General features: G+C 46.4%; 1 pseudogene; it reads left to right on the forward strand.

The window, feature by feature from the left end:
• The first annotated feature begins 7,224 nt into the window (after nt 1-7,224).
• On the forward strand, nt 7,225-10,084 carry LOC143381573 (RNA exonuclease 5 pseudogene; annotated as a pseudogene).
• The last annotated feature ends 1,852 nt before the right edge of the window (nt 10,085-11,936 follow it).

Below are 11,936 nucleotides of genomic sequence, written 5' to 3' on the forward strand. Positions count from 1 at the left end.
CCAAAATAAATGTAAACGTGTTTGATATCTCGAGACGTTTAAAATTCTACTCATGCTATGTGACATTTTAAAAGTGTGATGGGATGGGATCTGAGTGGAGCGAATGAGCCCGGTGGTTATGTGGTTGAGTCTCGGAAACTGGTAAGGCTTGCAGCGTGGCTGACCAGCTAACTGAAGGGCAGATTGCAGAATTCAAAGAAGCTTTCCCACTCCTTGACAGGAACGGGGATGGAACTGTACTAGACTAACAAAGGAATTGGGAAGTGTAATGAGACGGTCTCTTGGGTGGAATCCCACAGAAGTCGAGTTTCAGGACGCGATTAAGGGAGTAGCTGCTGGTGGTAATGGCAAAATTGACTTCCCTGAATTTCTGACAATGATGGCAAGAAAAAGGAAACACAGACAGAAGTAGGGCACGATGTAACATGTGGGGCATGTTGCATCGGAAAGGAGGAAAGCGAACTTACTGCCCTCTTCCGGGTGGGTCCTGGGGCCACCTGTGGCTAAGAAAGCGCCTGGGGATCAGCCAGAAGGCGTTGCCTGGGTTGTGAGGAAAAACCAGACGACCTCTAGGATAGGCTCAGAACCCTTTAGCTCTCTGGACAGCTCGGGTCTCCCATTATGGCCAGTGAGATGGGTGTACACGTGAACTCACCCCACCCTGCTGACCTTTGTCCTGATTGGCTCCTGTGCCTTGTATTAGCTGTGTGTGTTTTCTCAATAAACTGAGATCCTGCTTTGACTGGTCTCCCTGGCTTGTCTGATTGTCCTCCCGTGGGGAAGGGCTGGGTGCTGGGGAAGGGGGGGCGCGGCGGTCAGTCGGCCCTTCCTTTCTTGGTTCCTCATGGTCAGGGCGTGCTCTGTGACCATGCAGGTCAGGAGGGAAGCGGGTGGGGTGGGGTGGGGCTAAAACCCCCCGACATCTGGCGCCCAACGTGGGGCATTAAGAAGTCGGTTCACCAAAAGTGATACTCCTATCCCCAAGCCAAGCCAAGAGAGTTTTGAGGTAGGGGTCTCCCCAGAAAGATGGGGCAATCTCACACTAAGTACGGCGACCAGTTTTGGGAAACCCTTGTTGAGGATCGACTTTGGTCGCAGCGAGTCAGTCCTCTCACTGCCCGGGAGGAGAAAGGCTTAAAACCTCACTCTGACAATGGCCTCCTAGACCCTTCTGGTGCCTGGCCTGGTCCTCTGGGTCCCGCACCAAGTGCTCTGGTCCTGGAACATGCGGTAGACAAGTCGGGAAGGGGAGCGGCCTATGCCTATGTTGTCACCCCTCCTTCAAGGAAATTCTCCACCCTCTTGTGCAAACCTGGAAAAGCTGGTTAAGCTGCCTTCTTGCAACACCAGTGATGACTCACCCCCATTGTGTACGGCCCTGTCTTGTTAAGACCAGCGATGAGATGACTCACCCCCATTGTGTATAGATTTCTTGGTAAATGCTAACCCTGGGGCAATAGACAGGCCTTATGGTATTCCTGGGAGGCCCAAGATTTATTTACAGAAGCTCAATTCACAGTAGCTAAACTATGGAACCAACCTAGGTTGGATAAAGAAAATGTGGTATATAATATTTGATGGAATATCACTCAGTTTTAAAGAAGAAGGGAATTATGGTATTTCCGGGTAAATGGACGGAGTTGGAGAATATCATGCTAAGCGAAATAAGCCAGGCCCATAAAACCAAAGGCCGAATGCGTTCTCTGATATGTGGATGCTAATTCACAGTCAGGGCCAAGGTGCTAGGGAAGAATAAAGTTACTTTAGATTAGGTAGAAGAGAGTGAAGGCAGGGGAAGGATATAGAGATAGGAAAGTTAGTAGAATGAAACAGACATTATTACCTCACTTACACATATGACTGCATGAGCAATGTGATCTGACAACGTGTACAAGGAGAAAAATGAGAAATTAGACCCTATTTATTTATGATATATCAAAATGCATAATTGCATTCTACTGTCATGTATAACTAATTAAAGCAGATTTTAACGATTTTTTTTCAAAAAAGAAAATTCTACTCATTCAAGAAAGAAATCCATAGTCACTGCCCTCTTTTTTGACAAAATTTATTGACAAAATACATGTGGTCAGTTACGCTTAAGTTGCATAACATGATATTTTGCTATACGTAAATGCTGTGAAATAATAGCTCAAATCATCTGACATATCTATCACTTCAGAATAGTTAAAATTTTCTTTTCTTTGTTCGATTTTTGTGGTGAGAACACCTACGGTCTACCAATCAAGGAAAGTCCAGGACCAGATCGATTCTCAGCCGAGCTCTATAAGACCTGCCAAGGAGAATTAACACCAGTACTGCTCAAAACGTTTCGTGGAATATGAAAAGGAGAGAACCCTTCCAATCTCATTCTCTGAAGCTGATATCACTCTGATACCAAAACCATACAAACACACATCAAGGAAAGAAAACTTCATACCAATATCCACGGTGAACATCGATACAAAAATTCTCAGTACAATTCCGGCAAATAGCATATAGAAACATATTAAAAAGATAGTGTGCCACAATCAAGTGGGGTTCATATACAGAAATCAATAAACATAATTCATCACATCAATATACTTAAAAACAAGAATAGTATGATCATCTCAATAGAGGCAGATAAAGCATTTGACAAATACAGCACCCTTCGTGTTCAAAACACTAGAAAAACTAGGAATAGAAGGAACAGACCTCAACCTCATAAAAGCTATCCATGCAAAACCCAAGGACAGCATCATCCTAAACAGAGAAAAATTGAAAGCATTCCCTCTAAAAACTGGAACAAGGATGTCCTCTTTCAAATGAGTAGACTTTGCTAAGGCACTTTAACATGTCTCCAAACACCAGAGGAAAAATCACTGAGAACGCTGCGCCTACCTCAACTAATTTTTTCAGAACTTCCTGCCACCCGCTTTCTGCCTAGCTGGCCTCCATATCTAGCAAGGTCCCTAGCTCTGGGCGGTATCCACATTCATGACTCCTCCTATGCCCCTTGCTTACATGACACTGCCCAGATCCTGCCTGTGTCTGTCCTGAAGGTCCAGTTAGAGGCTCAGAACCAGCCCAAGGTCGGGACTCCGTTGCAATAAAGCAGTGCTGGCAGATAAGTATTTGCAAAACACAGCCACAATCAGGTGAGTCATCTGCTCAGTGGCTAACTCCATCAAGGGGCTTCCTGCATCTCTGGACCTAGCTGTATTGTAAGCATGAGCCAAAAAGAGATCTATGCTATTTTCTTGTAAAGCCTGATTCAAATGCTCTTCTCTGTTTTGGTTTTACTGCTTTTCATCCTTATGTTTTAATGTTATGAGTGTAGATGATAAATATTTAAACAGGATGTATATAAGGTTAACAAAAAAAAAAAAGTCTCCTTCCATCACTTCCTCACTTTCACAGAAGCAATAATGGTACCAGTTCCAGAAATGTTCACTGCATCCATAAGTACATCTCTGCATACATACATCCTCTCATTTTCAATAAATAGCGCTGTGTACACCCTTCTCCCCTTGGTTCTCGTCACCTGATATCTTAGAGATTGTCTTACCTCAGTGGACATGTAGTTTTTCTCATTCTTCTTAGCAGTCATACTATATTCCGTTATGAAATGTATCATAATTTTTTTCTATATTTCGCTTACTTTAGGATGCATTTTAAAATTTTTATTTATTCTGATTTGTTACATATGACAGCAGAATGCAATTCTTTTCGTATTACACAAATAGAGCACAATTTTTCATGTCTCTGGTTGAATGCAAAGTAGAGTCGCACCATTTGTGTTTTCATACATGTACTTAGGGTAAGGATGTCTGTCTCATTCCACCATCTTTCCTACCTCCGTGCCCCTCTGAAAAACCAGCTTCTACCTCAGAGCAAAGCCTGTCCAAGGAGGGGACATGACCTTTGTCCTTGGAAAGACCCACAGAGCACTCCTGGGGCACATTCCCACCCCGCTAAGTGGTTTGTCTACAAATAACAGGAGAGATCTGCTGGACCAGGTGTCCCTGACTCAGTCAGGCTAGGTGGGGACCCATAGCAAGCCGCTAGCAGCCACCAATCAGCAGCATGAGACAGGGAAATACCTGGGATGCCACATGACCCTCCCAGTAGTTTATGGTGTTGGGAAACCATGTAGTTCATCAAGAACACCCTTCTTGGTGTAAACCAATCAGTTCAAACGAATCCCCCTCTCGTAGTAACCAATCATCACTACCCAACTTGTTCCCGTCGGTGAATGTGCTAATCACGTTTTAGAGTTGTTATTTGATTTTCCCGCAGTGTGTGATGATTTGCCAAGAGATGCTATGCTATGATGTTTGTGGGGGGGTCCCTGCCTTCTCCAAAGAATGTATAAAACTGCTGCAAACCCTGGGCTCGGGGCCTCTCAGCGTCACCAGTTGCTGTGTGCGCCCAGAGGACCCAGCCAGCTCGCAACAGACACCTCTTTGCTGCTTACATCGATCCTGGTCTCTGGTGGTATTTTGGGGGTCCAGAATTCGAGCCTAAAACCTCCCTCCTCCTCTCTCCCCTTTTCCCTATCTAAAGCTCATCTATTTTTCCCATGCTCCCCACAACCCGTCCCCATTATAAATCACCATCCTTGTATCAGACAATACATTCAGCATTTGGATTTTTAGGGCCGGCCTACTTCACTCAGCATTTTATTCTCCAACTTCATCCATTTACTTGCAAACGCCATGATTTTTTTTTCTCCTTTAATGCTGAGTGATATTCCATTGTGTATATATGCCACATTTTCTTCATCCATTCATCTAATGAAAGGTATACCCAGGTTGGTTCCACAATTTAGCTATTGTGAATTGTGCTGCTGTAAACATTGATGTGGCTGCGTCGTTGTAGTATGCTACTTCTAAATCCTTTGGGTATAACCCGAGGAGCGGGATACCTGGATCCAATGGTGGTTCCGTTATGAGGCTTCCAAGGAATCTCCCTACCGCTTTCCATATTGGCTACACCAATTTTCAGTGCCACCAGCAATGTGTGAAGGTGCCTTTGCCCCCGACTTCCCTGCGAAAACTTATTGTTGTTTGTATCCTTAAGAGCTGCCATTTTTACTGGAGAGAGATGAAATCTTAGAGTGATTTTTTATTTGCATTTCTCTAATTGCCAGAGATGTTGAACATTTTTTCATAAATTTGTTGATTGACTGTATATCATTTTCTGAGAAATGTCTGTTCAGTTCTTTGGCCCATTTATTCATTGGCTTATTTGTTTTTTCGCTATTAAGAGTTATGAGTTCTTTATAGAGATTTTTATATATAGTTAGATAGATAGATATAGATGAGTGCTCTATCTGATTTGTGTGTGGTAAAAATTTCCTCCTATTCTGTAGGCTCTCTGTTCACCTCACTTATTGTTTCTTTTGCTGCAAAGAAGCTTTTTAGTTGGAATCCATCTGATTTGTTGATTCTTGATTTTATTTCTTGCACTATAGCAGTCTTATTAAGGAAGTTGGGGCCTAATCTCACATGATGAAGATTAGGGCCTACTTTTTCTTCTGTTAGACCCAAGGTCTCTGGTTTAATTCCTAGGTCCTAGTTCCACTCTGGATTGAGTTCTGTGCATGGTGAGAGACTGGGGTTTTAATTTCATTTTGTTGCCTATGGATTTCCAGTTTTCCCAGCACCGTTTGTTGAAGAGGCTATCTTTTCTCCAAAGTACGTTTTGGGCACCTTTGTCTGATAGAAGATAATTGTAATTTAGTGGGTTAGTCTCCGTGTCCTCTATTCTGTACCATTGGTCTACCAGTCTGTTGATATACACAAGGGAATGTTACTCAGCAATAAAAGAGAATACCATCATGGCATTTGCAGGTAAATGGACGGAGATGGAGGAGATGATGCTAAGTGAAGTCATCCCAAACCAAACAAACGAATGCCAAGTGTTTTCTCTGATATAAGGAGTCTGGGTTGGGGAGCATGGGAGGAAGAGATGAACTCTAGATAGGGGAGAGGAGTGGGAAGGGAAGGGAGGGGGCAGGGGGTTAGAAATGGTGGTGGAATGTGATGGACATCATTATCCAAACTACACGTATGAAAACATGAGTTGGTGTGAATATACTTTATCTACAACCAGAGATGTGAATAATTGTGATCTATACGTATAATACGAGTCGTAATGCATTCCGCTGTCATATATATATATATATAAAAAAAAACTGAATAATTAAGCTAAAATAAAATGGATAGAATATAGAAAATAGTGGTTACCGGAGCGCGGAAAGGGCGTAGGGCTGAGAACAGGGCAAGAGGATGGTTAATAGTTATGGGGGATGCCCTTGGATAAGAGAAATGACTGACTTTTAGTATTCCACAGCATGGTAGGATAGCTGTGATTGACAACAATATTAAATATTTCAAAACAGCTGATTGGGGGTGTATCTCAGTGGTAGAATAATTGCTGAGTATGTACAAGGCCCTGGGTGCAATCCTCAGTACCGGAAGGGGGAAACCTGATAGGGTTTGGAACGTTCCCAATACAAAGGAGTGATACAGGTGTGAGTGACATATATGCCAATTAACCTGAACTGATCATTACGCCTGGAACACAAGTATTAAGAAGCCACACTGAAAAGAACCCAATAAGTTCAATGAACCCATTCACACTACGGGGCAAATGGCAAAGTACCCCTTAATGTGTTCTGATGAAAGAGAAACTAAACTGGACTTTGGGAGGAGGAAAGACCTGGGTTCTTGTACGGTAATCCTTTCCCCCCCCCCCCTTTGGTACAGGGAATTGAAAACAGGGGCACTCAATCACTAAGTCACATCCCCAGCCATATTTTGTATTTTATATATATATATTTTATCTTGAAACAGGGTCTCACAGGGTTGCTTAGCGCCTCTCTAAGTGGCTGAGGCAGGCTTTGAATTCACGATCCTCCTGTCTCAGCCTCCAGAGCCGCTGGGCTGTCATCCTCTCTTTCATTTTAGTAGTCATTTTACCTACATAGGCCTCAAGCACGTATTAGCAAACTTAGGTCAAATTTGTTTTCTGCTCCCTGTGTTTTACAGTAATGTTGGGGAACTCGTGATTGTAGGGGTACAGAAACACTGAAGACCTTTAGTTATTTTTGTCTTTACGCTTTTTTTCTTTTCCTTTTTCAAGTCTTTGCTACGTATACAGCACAATTCTGAGAAAATATGAAACCCAGGGCACGGTCCTGTCCCCTGGAACTTAACGAATCTGGGTAAAGAAACCATGAAACTACTGGAAGGTAATGCACTGTAAAGGTCCCCCAAAGGCAATACGCTGGAATACAAAGGGAAGATTTGGCTGAAGTTGCAACAGGGGTCCACTGGATGCTTTGACTACATCCCTTGTCGCTTTGAAACTTACATGTCTGTTTCTCTTTTCCCCAACCTTCTCCTCCCTGATCTTCTTTGCCCTAACCTTCTCCTCCTGATTTTCTTTCCCCTACACTTCTCCTCCCTGATCTTCTCATTTTCTTTTCCCTAAACTTCTCCTCCCTGTTCTTTTCCCCCTCCCTGATCTCCTCCTCTGGGCTCTCCTTTTCCCTAATCTTTTCCTTACCTGATCTCTCCTCCCTAATCTCACTTTCTCTGAATCACCTCTATAAAAACCCCCTCCTCCTGCTGATGTGAGAACCATTGTTTCTCCCTTGCTGGTCAAGCAAGAAACCATCCTTTTTCCTTCTCAAGAACGTTTTCTCTTGCTGGATTGGCATCCAGGCAGGGACAGCTTTCTACTTTCCAAGGACAGCGTTCCACAACAAGGACTCACGTACAGGATCGTGGAGCCAGAGAAGGAGAAGACGGGGAGGCTGAACAGCCAGAGGAGACGGGTCCCCGCCTGGCTGATGGGGACGCCCGAGGTAAGGATACCCCGTTCGGATCTTGTGGACAGGCAGCCCGAGCCCAAGCCCAAGAGAGCCCGGTTGAGTGGCATCGTAATGGCTGAAAACTGTGAAATAACCCACGAACAGCTATGTGAGTTGCTCAAGTACGCGGTTCTGGCTGAACCCGTTATTGAGAGACCCAGGTGGTGCCAGCTTCTGCACGGAAAGCAACTGAGCAGAACAGTGGTGGTCATCCTTCAAGGGATGAGTCAACTCCACTTCTACAGGTTCTATTTGGAGTTTGGATTTCTCCGGAAAGCCTTCAGACACAAGTTCCGCTTGCCTCCTCCATCATCTGCTTTTCTCGCTGATGTTGTCGGGCTACCAAATCAAAGGGCTGGACATCTGCCTAAGACCATGGGAGGATCTTTACCGTCTGCCAGTACGAAACCCAAGGTCGACCTGCAGAATGACCCGGTCATTCGAAAGTATGGCTCTCAGAAGGTGGGCTTGCTGCGATGCCTTCTGACAGAGGAGGAAATGAGAACATTTGACTTTCCGTTGCCAGGTTCTCCCGGCTGTGAGAACTTTGTAACTACCAGATGTAACGCGTCTGTGACAGAGAACAGCCCTCTCTTTGGGCTGGACGGAGAAATGTGCATCACGTCCAAGGGGAGAGAACTGACACGCATCTCACTGGTTGCCGAAGGAGGCTCGTGTCTTATGGACGAGTTGGTGAAACCGGATGAGGAGATTGTAGACTACGCCACCTGCTATTCAGGGATCACGGAGGAGATGCTGAAGCCGGTGACGACGAAACTGAAAGACGTTCAGGGGCGGTTAAAAGCACTGCTTCCTCCTGATGCGGTGTTGGTAGGGCACTCCTTAGACGTGGATCTCCGAGCACTGAACATGATCCACCCATATGTTATCGACACCTCGTTGCTTTATGCCAGGGAGCGGGGCAGAAGATTCAAGCTAAAGTTCTTAGCCAAGGCTATTTTGGGAAAGGACATTCAACGTTCGGAAAGGGACGGTCACGATCCCACAGAGGACGCTACCGCGACCCTTGAATTGGCTCAATTCTTCCTCAAGTATGGCCCAAAGAAGACGGCAGAACTCAATCTGGAGGCGCTGTGGAGAGCCCAAGACCCAAGAAATGTCAGAGAAAAGTTCCAAAGTTACAGCTACAGAGGTGCTTTAAGTTGTTTCGATTCGGTGCATCAGAAGCTCCTTTTTGTATCCCGAGAGACAGATGATATTGAGCTCCCTTCCCCTGAAGATTGTGAAAGTGTCAGGTGCCTTTCCAACAGAGAGGTCTTTGAGCAGGCCAGAAGGCAAGTGCGCCTGTACCCCTTCAGCATTATTCGGTTCTCTTTGGAGCCTTTTTCACCTCTCGTCACTGAGGAAGTGGACAAAAGGATGCGGATCAAGTGGACAGAGATGTCAACTATCTATGCTGGGCCACTGAGCAAAGATTGCAACCTGAGTGCTCTGAAGAGGCTGTTTAGGAGCTTCGGCCCAGTTCGCGCAATGACTGCTGTCCTGGAAACGCATCAGCCTCATCTCTCTGTAGAGTATGAAGTCCTGGAAGCTGCCCAGCTGGCCATCGAGAGCTTGAATGGCGTTCTGGTGGAAGGTGTATACATAAAGGTACAGAGACCTGTGACAGAGCTCACTCTCGACTGCGACACACTCGTTAGGGAGCTGGAACTAGATTCTGAGAACCGAGCCACTATTTACCTGTCCGGAGTTAGTAAAGATTTCTTAGGACATACTCAGGAACTGCCGAACCTCTTTGGTGGCCTGGAAGCTGTGATCGTGCCTCCAGATGCTCAAAGCGGAAGACAGGAAAAATACTGTTTCCTGAAGTTCAAAACTTCTGGCAACGCCCAGAGGGCCCTGCATGTCCTCACAGGCAAGGACTGGAAGCTGAAAGGCAGGCAGGCCCTAACCCCCAGGCACCTGCACGCGTGGCTTAGGGGCTCACCACCTGAATCAAGAAGGCCCGCAGGTCTCAGAGCGAGACCTCCTCCCTCGGAGCGGGAGACCTTGCAGAACTCGAAGGCGGAAAACGCAAAGAGGGCAGCCTGGCGTTGGAGCCGCAAGATTGGAAGGCTCTACCGAAGCCTGAGCCCGGGCACCCTTTGCGTCATCCTCCTGCCAGGAACCACGAGCCCTCATGGATCTCTCTCTGGCCTGGGACTCATGGGAATAAAAGATGAAGAAGAGGAAAGCACCGGCCCAAGCATGGGTTTGTGAGTCTCATCCTTCCTGGGCGATGGTGGAGAAGACGGGTCAGGCTGCAGCTTCTCCAAGAGACTGCTGGGCCTCTTGGTTCAGTGGACGGCTTTGTGTGGGAAGTTGGTGTGCCGGCTAACGGGTCTAATCCATTGACATGGCATGCACAGGTTTTCGATAAATGCCTAAAATTCAAGCCTTCCTCATCTTAAGACAGGGTGGGTGGGGGGAAGTGGGAGACTAAATCAAAAAAAGACGCCACACTGTGCCCCATGAGTCTGTACAATTACTATGTGCCAATTGAAAAAAAAAAATTTATATAATTTTATATATGATTAAAAATAAAGTAAAATGGAAACAAAATAAATACAACTTATAATTAAACCAAAATAAATGTAAACGTGTTTGATATCTCGAGACGTTTAAAATTCTACTCATGCTATGTGACATTTTAAAAGTGTGATGGGATGGGATCTGAGTGGAGCGAATGAGCCCGGTGGTTATGTGGTTGAGTCTCGGAAACTGGTAAGGCTTGCAGCGTGGCTGACCAGCTAACTGAAGGGCAGATTGCAGAATTCAAAGAAGCTTTCCCACTCCTTGACAGGAACGGGGATGGAACTGTACTAGACTAACAAAGGAATTGGGAAGTGTAATGAGACGGTCTCTTGGGTGGAATCCCACAGAAGTCGAGTTTCAGGACGCGATTAAGGGAGTAGCTGCTGGTGGTAATGGCAAAATTGACTTCCCTGAATTTCTGACAATGATGGCAAGAAAAAGGAAACACAGACACAAGTAGGGCACGATGTAACATGTGGGGCATGTTGCATCGGAAAGGAGGAAAGCGAACTTACTGCCCTCTTCCGGGTGGGTCCTGGGGCCACCTGTGGCTAAGAAAGCGCCTGGGGATCAGCCAGAAGGCGTTGCCTGGGTTGTGAGGAAAAACCAGACGACCTCTAGGATAGGCTCAGAACCCTTTAGCTCTCTGGACAGCTCGGGTCTCCCATTATGGCCAGTGAGATGGGTGTACACGTGAACTCACCCCACCCTGCTGACCTTTGTCCTGATTGGCTCCTGTGCCTTGTATTAGCTGTGTGTGTTTTCTCAATAAACTGAGATCCTGCTTTGACTGGTCTCCCTGGCTTGTCTGATTGTCCTCCCGTGGGGAAGGGCTGGGTGCTGGGGAAGGGGGGGCGCGGCGGTCAGTCGGCCCTTCCTTTCTTGGTTCCTCATGGTCAGGGCGTGCTCTGTGACCATGCAGGTCAGGAGGGAAGCGGGTGGGGTGGGGTGGGGCTAAAACCCCCCGACATCTGGCGCCCAACGTGGGGCATTAAGAAGTCGGTTCACCAAAAGTGATACTCCTATCCCCAAGCCAAGCCAAGAGAGTTTTGAGGTAGGGGTCTCCCCGGAAAGATGGGGCAATCTCACACTAAGTACGGCGACCAGTTTTGGGAAACCCTTGTTGAGGATCGACTTTGGTCGCAGCGAGTCAGTCCTCTCACTGCCCGGGAGGAGAAAGGCTTAAAACCTCACTCTGACAATGGCCTCCTAGACCCTTCTGGTGCCTGGCCTGGTCCTCTGGGTCCCGCACCAAGTGCTCTGGTCCTGGAACATGCGGTAGACAAGTCGGGAAGGGGAGCGGCCTATGCCTATGTTGTCACCCCTCCTTCAAGGAAATTCTCCACCCTCTTGTGCAAACCTGGAAAAGCTGGTTAAGCTGCCTTCTTGCAACACCAGTGATGACTCACCCCCATTGTGTACGGCCCTGTCTTGTTAAGACCAGCGATGAGATGACTCACCCCCATTGTGTATAGATTTCTTGGTAAATGCTAACCCTGGGGCAATAGACAGGCCTTATGGTATTCCTGGGAGGCCC

The sequence above is a fragment of the Callospermophilus lateralis genome, chromosome 15 (assembly GCF_048772815.1).
Source record: "Callospermophilus lateralis isolate mCalLat2 chromosome 15, mCalLat2.hap1, whole genome shotgun sequence".
In the NCBI taxonomy this organism is placed as follows: Eukaryota; Metazoa; Chordata; class Mammalia; order Rodentia; family Sciuridae; genus Callospermophilus; species Callospermophilus lateralis.